The following is an 8668-nucleotide window of genomic DNA, read 5'->3' on the forward strand; positions in this document are numbered from 1 at the left end:
TAAGGCGGATCCATTTTGCGGTCATTGACATGAAAAAGGTTCAGAACGGAAGCTTTCATTCCTGCATGTATCTTATTAAAAAAGTATATGATGTGATGTTTTCTCATTAAGTCCGCTCATTAAGTTTCTAACTCTGAAACATTTTCATACAGACAACTTTCACTTCGGCTATGTAAAATACCATATTGAAACCCCGGTCTAGAGGCTTTTCTCAGAGGACACTTCGTCTGACAGACGCGTTTAATTCAGGGAATTATTTGAATCACACACACAACTGTTATTTTAGGTTCTGGAGGGATTGATAGTTTGTTGATAAAAGCTGTTAGGAGGCTTTGGTGCGTTGGTGGATGAATTATATCGAATAAAGTACCATATCTCTCCTCCCATCTGTCGCTCTATGTCTATCTTTCTATCAGTCCTTTGCTCTGGGGAAAATTAAAGCCGGGCTGAAAGGGCAGCGAGAGAGGCGTTTTCAAACCCACGGCAGCAATATAACCTTTTCTTACACACACACACACACACACACTGACATACACACCGATACGAATAAATACCAACCCCGCACATATTCACACTCGCACACCCACACATGCACACCATTATGCACACATTCTAGATTAATCATACACTCAACAAAATGAGGCCCACTCAATACGCTACCTGCCTCTGCTTTGACAGCCAGCTGTGTGTGTGTGTGTGTGTGTGTGTGTGTGTGTGCATGTTTTCCTCAAACAGTGTGAAAGTGGATTACACCGTGTCACCATCAATCAAAATATAAACCTTCTGCTTGCCTGCGTACCCATGTCATGACATTTGTACAAATCCTTTATAGAAGTATGTGGAGTGTGTGTGTGTGTGTGTGTGTGTGTGTGTGTGTGTGTGCTCCTCATGTCAGTCGTGAATGCCAGTTATAGCCACAGGCCCGCTCGCTGCTCATTGACATTTGACAAAGAGGAAGCGGAGGAGTGGTGATTGACAGGAAGAGGCAGAAGACGGCAACGTTTTGTCAGTTTCTCCCCGGAAGTGAAGGCCGTACTCCGCGGAAACTGAATGAAAAGAGTGGACATCATGCCCATTCAGATAAACATTCTCGAATGATCATTCGGCCCGGGCACTTATTAGGGACTAGCCAATTGTGGGGCAAATGCGGATGAGCAGCATTCCCAGCAACAGGCAACAGAGAGACACAGAATGCTGTCAAGATATTACATGACAGCCAAGACGTTCCTATGTGATTAAAGTTGCAGTTTACTGTGAATTTTGAGGACTTCAATACCCAGAAATCATGTAAAGCCGGGTGCACACCACATGATTTTAGGCTCAATTTAGATTTGTCAAAACCAAAGTTTGTTAAAGATCGTATATTGTGTGAAACAGGATTCCCCTTGCCTCTGTGATCATAAAGGAGTTGGATGGTCTATCTAAACATGGTGAAAGTATCAAAACGCACGGTCACCAACTAAATCCACACAATCCATATTAGAAAAGCGAGCCTCTAAACGAGCCGTTTGGACTTCTGTAACTTTGTGGCGTCACAAAGGTTCGCTCATTATCATTTTTGTAAGAAATAATAGACTAACAAAGTGTTTTTTTCAAAGAGGTTGAGCGGTTGTCATTGTTTATTACCGGAGAGTTTTCCCTACCTGTAGCTGCCCAGCCGCGGCGTCTCACGTTTCACTCTCGAAACGGTCAGCCGATCGGAACAGAGGGGTCGTTAATATTAATGAGCCTTAAAGACACGGCGTCAGAAACGGCCTGTTCTTGGTTAAGGCTCAGAGAGATGCTGGAAAATGAAACGTGTAAAAATGGATTGAGAGTGTTTTTGGTACATGACAGCACACACCCAGCTTTGAATGGACCTCAAGACACAAAATAAAACACTGGAAAGTGGAGAATATGGGAGAGAAGTGAGAGAAGTGTTAGCAGCAGGTTGAACATCAAACAATGAACTGGACTTAATGATTTGGGCTTTATAATTTACCTCCAACTGTCTGCAGAACAAACAACCCATGCTGCCCACGTCTCCCCAACTCTTCTTTTCTTCTTTTTTCTTTCTATGACTACAAACACAATGAGAGCTGCAAGCTGCTCTTCCTTCTCAAGCTCCATTTTAGCTCGATTAGGTAAGAAAAGTTGTGTTTTATGTCTGTTTTCACAAAAGAAACTGGCTACCACAATCCCTCACAACCAAAACCAAGTGAAAAACCTTTCAATGTGTGACCCACCATTACGTCAGCAAGAACAGAGAAATACAGGAAAAGAGGTTGTTTCATGTCTGTATGACTGGTACAGAGAGGTTTTAACAGTCGTGTAGTGTGTGTCCAGCTTATGCCTTCTTCTTAGTGTGTGGGGAGGTGGAGGTGGTGAAGAGGTTGCTCATGAATACTGGTGATTCCTGAACTTACATCTGACTCACTAATTTTTGTTGAGCTGTCATTAGGTGTTCATATAATACAGTGGTTCTCAACGTGGGGTCCGGGGACCATCAGGGGTCCTTGAGGGCGTTCCAGAGGGTCCCCAGCAAATTTCTGAATTGTTAAACGTCAGCGTTATTTCATTTACAAGAAGTTAACACAATTAGAGAATGTAGAAGAATGACAATTTTGATCATAGTTTCTCTATTCTCTCTCTACCTGCAATGCATATAGTCATGGAATTCTGGACAAAATCATATCTGACAATAAAGACAATCTCAGATTTGGGGTTCAAGAGACAAAATCTCATCAAGTGGGGGTCCGTGGCCCTAATGTGGACTAATTTAGGGGTCCTTGATATGAAAAAGGTTGAGAATCACTGATGTAATACATTTGTAACAGAGCAGTGAATGTAAATTGCACAGAAATTTCAACATAAAAGTCCTAGCAAATGCTGTTTTAACTGATGCCTTACGGTCATCGTTGTGTGTGAAATTAAAATGAAACTGAGAACTATACAGCAGGCATCAACTTTGCCCAGCTGTGCATTGGAGTGTATGCCTGATATAAATATCAAATTTAAATCATCGATATTTAAATAGTTCTATCATTTCTTAAATCAGTGATTCTCAACCTTTTTCATATCATGGACCACTAATTTAGTCCACATTAGAGCCACGGACCCCCATTTGATGAGATTTTGTCTCTCGGACCCAAATCTGAGAATATATTTATTGTTAGATATGATTTTGTCCAGATTTCCATGACTATGTATTGTAGGTAGAGAGATAACAGTGAAACTATGATCAGAAGAGTCATTCTTCTACATTCTTTAACGTAGCGTAAATGAAATAATGCCTAAATTGAACAATTCATCAGTTTGCTAGGGACCCACCAGAACCCCCTCAAGGACCCCTGGTGGTCCCCGGACCCCACGTTGAGAACCGTTGTCTCAAATGGCTGCACCTATCTCTTTTGTCCTTTGTACTTCAAACACTGAAGCTTAAAGCAAAGGTCTACACAGGATTAATTCCAATTTCATACGGTTTTGTCTTATACAGAACGGAAGGCACCCGTCATTAACTCCAACCGTCTTGTATTCAAAAGTTTGCATATGGTTAAATAGGCCGGGGTATAATTCTCACTCCTCAGCAGGATGTATCATTAGCGTGGCCAGAGAACGACACAATGGGGTTCTTTCCTCTGCTTAATCCCCACAAACAGCTGCAGCAGTAAACACACTTAATAAACCGCCGCATTAAACTCAGATACACGGCGAGGCTGGAATAATTGACGCTTCGTGCCGTTTAGTCCCTGCAACTACACAGCTCCTCTGTCTTTAGAACTCAAATAGTGAATTGTGATAATTGAGCTGCCACCTCGCACGGGAAGAAAATGAATGAGTAATACTGAGAACACACACTGTAAAGACTGAATAGGGAAATCAAGCAGGTCTTTTCTGGTCCTGAAGAGAGAAAGACAGCAAGCATCAAGACAATGGAACAGGTGGTTATCCAGAAAGTAAAGCGTTATGATTAGATATAGATAATGTAGAACAGTGATTCTCAACTTTTTTCATATCAAAGACCCCTAATGTATTCCACATTAGAGCCACGGACCTCCATTTGATGTGATTTTGTCTCTCTGACCCAAATTTGAGAATATTTTTATTATTTTGTCCAGGATTCCATGGCTATCTGTATTGTAGGTAGAGAGATAACTGGGCAGAAATATGTGTCACTAGAAACTGAAATTGAATTATTTCTATTTGAATTTGCATTGCTCAACAGCATTGAAAAACTGAATCTGAATAGCGTTGAAATTGAATTTATTAGTTTGAAACTGAATTCCAATAAACGTGAAACTGAATGTAATATTATGAAATTGAATTAACATTCCAATTTCACAATTCAAATTCAGTTCTCGTAATTCAAATTCAGTTCTCACAATTCAAATTCAGTTCTCGTAATTCAAATTCAGTTCTCACAATTCAAATTCAGTTCTGTGGAGTTCTGTGAATCTGCACTCGATTGCTCTTCCTCATCGACCAGGACGTGTGTCTCAGTAAACTGAAATTGAATTGCAAGAACTGAATTTGAATTTACGAGAACTGAATTTGAACTGTGAGAACTGAATACAGTTTCGGAGCAAATGATGCTATTCAGATTCAGTTTTTCGATGCAATTATTCAAGTTAAACAATACAAATTCAAATTATGTGATTCAAATTCAGTTTTTTTAATGCAATTATTCAAGTTAAACAATACAAATTCAAATGATGTGATTCAAATTCAGTTTTTTAATGCAATTATTCAAGTTGAGCAATTCAAATTCATATTTCGGTTTCTAGTGACACATATTTCTGCCCATAGATAGCAGTGAAACTATGATCAAAACAGTCATTCTTCTACATTCTCTAATTGTGTTCTTGTAAATGAAACAATGCCGAAGTTTAACACTTCATCAATTCGCTAGGGACCAACTGGAACCCCCTCGAGGACCCAATGGTGGTCCCCGGGCCCCACGTTGAGAACCACATTTTTCCAAAGCCAAATTTCCGATATTGCAGTATTATTTTTTGTTTTCCCCATCTATTCTTGTTAAAAGGTTTGGTTTAAAAAAATAAATAACTAAATAAATAAAAGGCTTCTCAACAAAACCACGGGAGCGCTCCGCAAAACTCCAAACATGCCATTCAAGTATAATTGACCGGAATTGCTTACCGAGAAAGAGGAGAATAGCTTTTCCCTCTCTCCGTCCGCAGCGTGCCGCCTCATTAGCATGTCAGGGGGGGGGGGAAAGGAACACACAGGCGACTTCTCACAACAACGCCCCGAGTCCGACTTCGAGCCAGGAAAAAACCCCCGAAAAAAAACAAAAAAAAACTTTATCGATATCGGAGACTGCGAACTTTTGAACTTTTTGCCGTGATCGTCTCGCCGTCTCGGGGAATTAACGCCTAATACGTAGAGAGGGAAGGGAGGGATGAGAGGAGACAGAGAGAGAGGGGTGATGGTGGGAGGGAGGGAGGGAAGAAACAAATCAGGGGGGGTGAAAGAAGAGAGGATGAGGATGAGGAAGATAGAAACGTATAAAAGTCGTCTGCTGGGGGGGAGAGAAGCTAGTGTTAATTTATGGTTCATTTTCCAGTGTGTTCTGCTCACTCTCTAACGAACAGGCTTCACAGTGACAGGTGCCGTCTGTGAACATGAGCTACAAGCCAATTTACCTGCACACACACACACACACACACACACACACACACACACACACACACACACACACACACACACACTTCATACACACACGCCCCTAGCACACCACAAAAAGACGCACACACACACTCGTAGATGCGCACAAAATATGGACCTTCATACAAAGACACACTCGTTTGCCACATACACACATTGCGATGCGTCTTACACACACACACACACACACACACACACACACACACACACACACACACACACACACACAGGGGTAGACAGAGCCCCAGCCAGCCGCTCTCCTCAGAGAGAAGACATCAAAGGCCAACCAAGCCATGGGAATAAACAGGAAACATTTCCACAAGTCAACCGGTTTCAACTTCCCGACTTTGAAGGCAACTTGGAGAGAAAATTTGGAAACTCTCTCTCCCTCTCTCTCTCTCTCTCCTTCTATCTTTGTCTTTCCAACTCCATCTTTCTTGTTTTCTCTCCCTCTTTCTCTCTGTCAGTCTTTATCCCCGTCTGACCCCATTGTCACTGACCTACTACAAAATGCTGTAACACCGGTTATCATAAGGTTGTCCACTTTCAGATTTCAGAATACAAGTTTTGTGGAGGCTGGCCCCAGATCAGCTGAGCCATTAAGCGATTCATCCATGTGTCCCTGGTGGATCTTTGCCTCAGCTGCTCCATGCTAACGTTAGTGTTACAAAAGCTGAGTGATAGAAGGCCGCTAAGTAAGAAGACTGACTTTGTAGTAATAAAAAGTTGTCAGTGGCTTTTATTACAGTATATGGCCTGTAGATTCATAAATTTACAAAAATGAAATATTATTAAATCAATATAGCGGATGAAGCCAGGTTTATTTTTGGAACAATTTCAGGTGAGCAACCACATATTCATCTGCTGTGCAGTGGTTTTTAAGCTGCACACAGCCTCTGAAGTCAGAGGGACTTCTGTTCCCTCAGTAAGGCCTGCCAGGCAACAAGGCTGCTGATTGCAGCAAGCTAGCAGGTTTTTCATTGGCTCAGGGTTGTCATGTGATGCAGTGTTCTCATCACTTGTGGCTCATTGCAGAAAGAGGCGTGGCAATTGGCAGCCTTGTACAAGGCTTCTGCCTGACAGGCAATACTGAGGGAACAAAATATTTAAGCTGCAATGGCATTAAATATTTCTTTCTTTCTTTTTTATTTCTTTCTCTCTCTTTCTTTTTTATTTATTTCTCTTCTTTTCGATTTCTTACTCTTTCTTTATTTCTGTCTTTCTTTCTCTCTTTCTATCTTTCTTTTTCTTTCTTTCTCTCTTTTTTGCTAATTTCCTTTTCTTTCTTTCTCTTTTTCTTTCTTTCTCTCTTTTTCTTTCTTTTTTGCTTATTTCTTTTTCTTTCTTTCTTTCTTTCTTTCTTTCTTTCTTTCTTTCTTTCTTTCTTTCTTTCTCTCTCTCTCTCTCTCTCTCTTTCTCTCTTTCTTTCTCTTTCATTCTTTCTTTCTTCCTTTCTATGACATATTTCTGTCAACAGAGGTTGCCGGGGGTGAAACCCTCTGCCATCATCACATCATCATCATCATCACACACACATCAAATAGGTCTCCACAGCTACAAATCTATCTCTCTCACACACACACACACACACACACACACCTCACCCCTCTTTTATTTCTTTCTCTTTTTCTTGATTTCTTTCTCTTTTTCTTTCTTTCTGTCTTTCTTTCTCTCTTTCTCTCTTCTTTTTTGCTTATTCCTTTTTTCTTTCTTTCTCTCTTTCATTCTCTTTCATCCTTTCTCTTTTCCTTTCTTTCTTTCTTCCTTTCTTTCTTCCTTTCTGTGACCTTTCTATGAACAGAGGTTGCCGGGGGTGAAACCCTCTGCCATCGTCACATCATCATCATCATCATCACACACACATCAAATAGGTCTCCACAGCTACAAGTCTCTCTCTCTCTCTCTCTCTCTCTCTCTCTCTCTCACACACACACACTCATACCTCACCCCAGGGGAATGACACCCAGACGGTGAATAACCAGAGCTGAACCACTCAAGACATTTTCAGTATGACTCAAAACACACAACTACCAGAGACAGAGGGAGAAAGCAAAGAGAGAGAAATTGATTTTTTTCAATTTGCATCAAAAAACAAGTACTAAGACAAAACTAAAACTATACTGCAAGTAAAACTTCAAACCCTACTTACACCCACAAAATGTCTAACTCATGACTGGCAAGATGTAATTTGATGTGAGAAAATATTAGACGTAGGTCAAACTAGCAGCTTAGAGGGAACATTTGGTCCTGAATGCTCCACTGATGTGACTTCTTCTATGGTTTCCCAAACAAAATTTCTGCCGATTTTTGCTTGATCTTTGCTCTCCGTTATAATGAAAAAAAAACAAAAAAAACGGCAAGATCCATTTTGGAATATTTTGCATTAAAAGAGGTTGAGTCTGCCTTTGTCTCCATCTACTTTGGCGTACTGTGTGTGTGTGTGTGTGTGTGTGTGTGTGTGTGTGTGTATGTGAGGTGAGGGAGGTCAAATGGAACCGCTTTTATGGAGAAGTGAGGCATGACTGGAAAAAAAAAAAAAAGGTGGAGAACCGCTGCCCTGACCCCTGATCCGAAACCGGCCCCCTTTAAGAAATGAGGACCGGCCGAAATGACCTCACTTCGCGAAGATCGTCCCTCACCCGCCGACACTCAGCTGGTTCTCAGAAGACACACACACACACACACACACACACACACACAGTGCAGCTGACAGCTAGTAATGGTGCCGGGAGCATGTGCCAGGCCAGAGATGTTGCTGCTCATTATCACCGTCCACATTGGCTCTCTGCTGCGCTGACCCCGAGAGAGGGAGTGATAGAGGCTGGGAGAGAGAGGGAGGGAGGGAGGGATGATGGGAAGGATAGGGAGGGAGAAGGAGGGGGGGAGAAAAGTACAGCGAGAGAGAGAGAGAGAGAGAGAGAGAGAGATGAATGGCAGAGCAATAAAGAGACAAGCAGACTTGACACAAAAGAGGGGGAATAGACATGAAAGATGGCGAATGGGC

This window comes from Centroberyx affinis, unplaced genomic scaffold (genome assembly GCF_046629955.1).
Source record: "Centroberyx affinis isolate AG114_WGS23_722 - 3 ecotype Tasmania unplaced genomic scaffold, CSIRO-AGI_Caff_v1 ptg000590l_1, whole genome shotgun sequence".
Lineage (NCBI taxonomy): Eukaryota > Metazoa > Chordata > Actinopteri > Beryciformes > Berycidae > Centroberyx > Centroberyx affinis.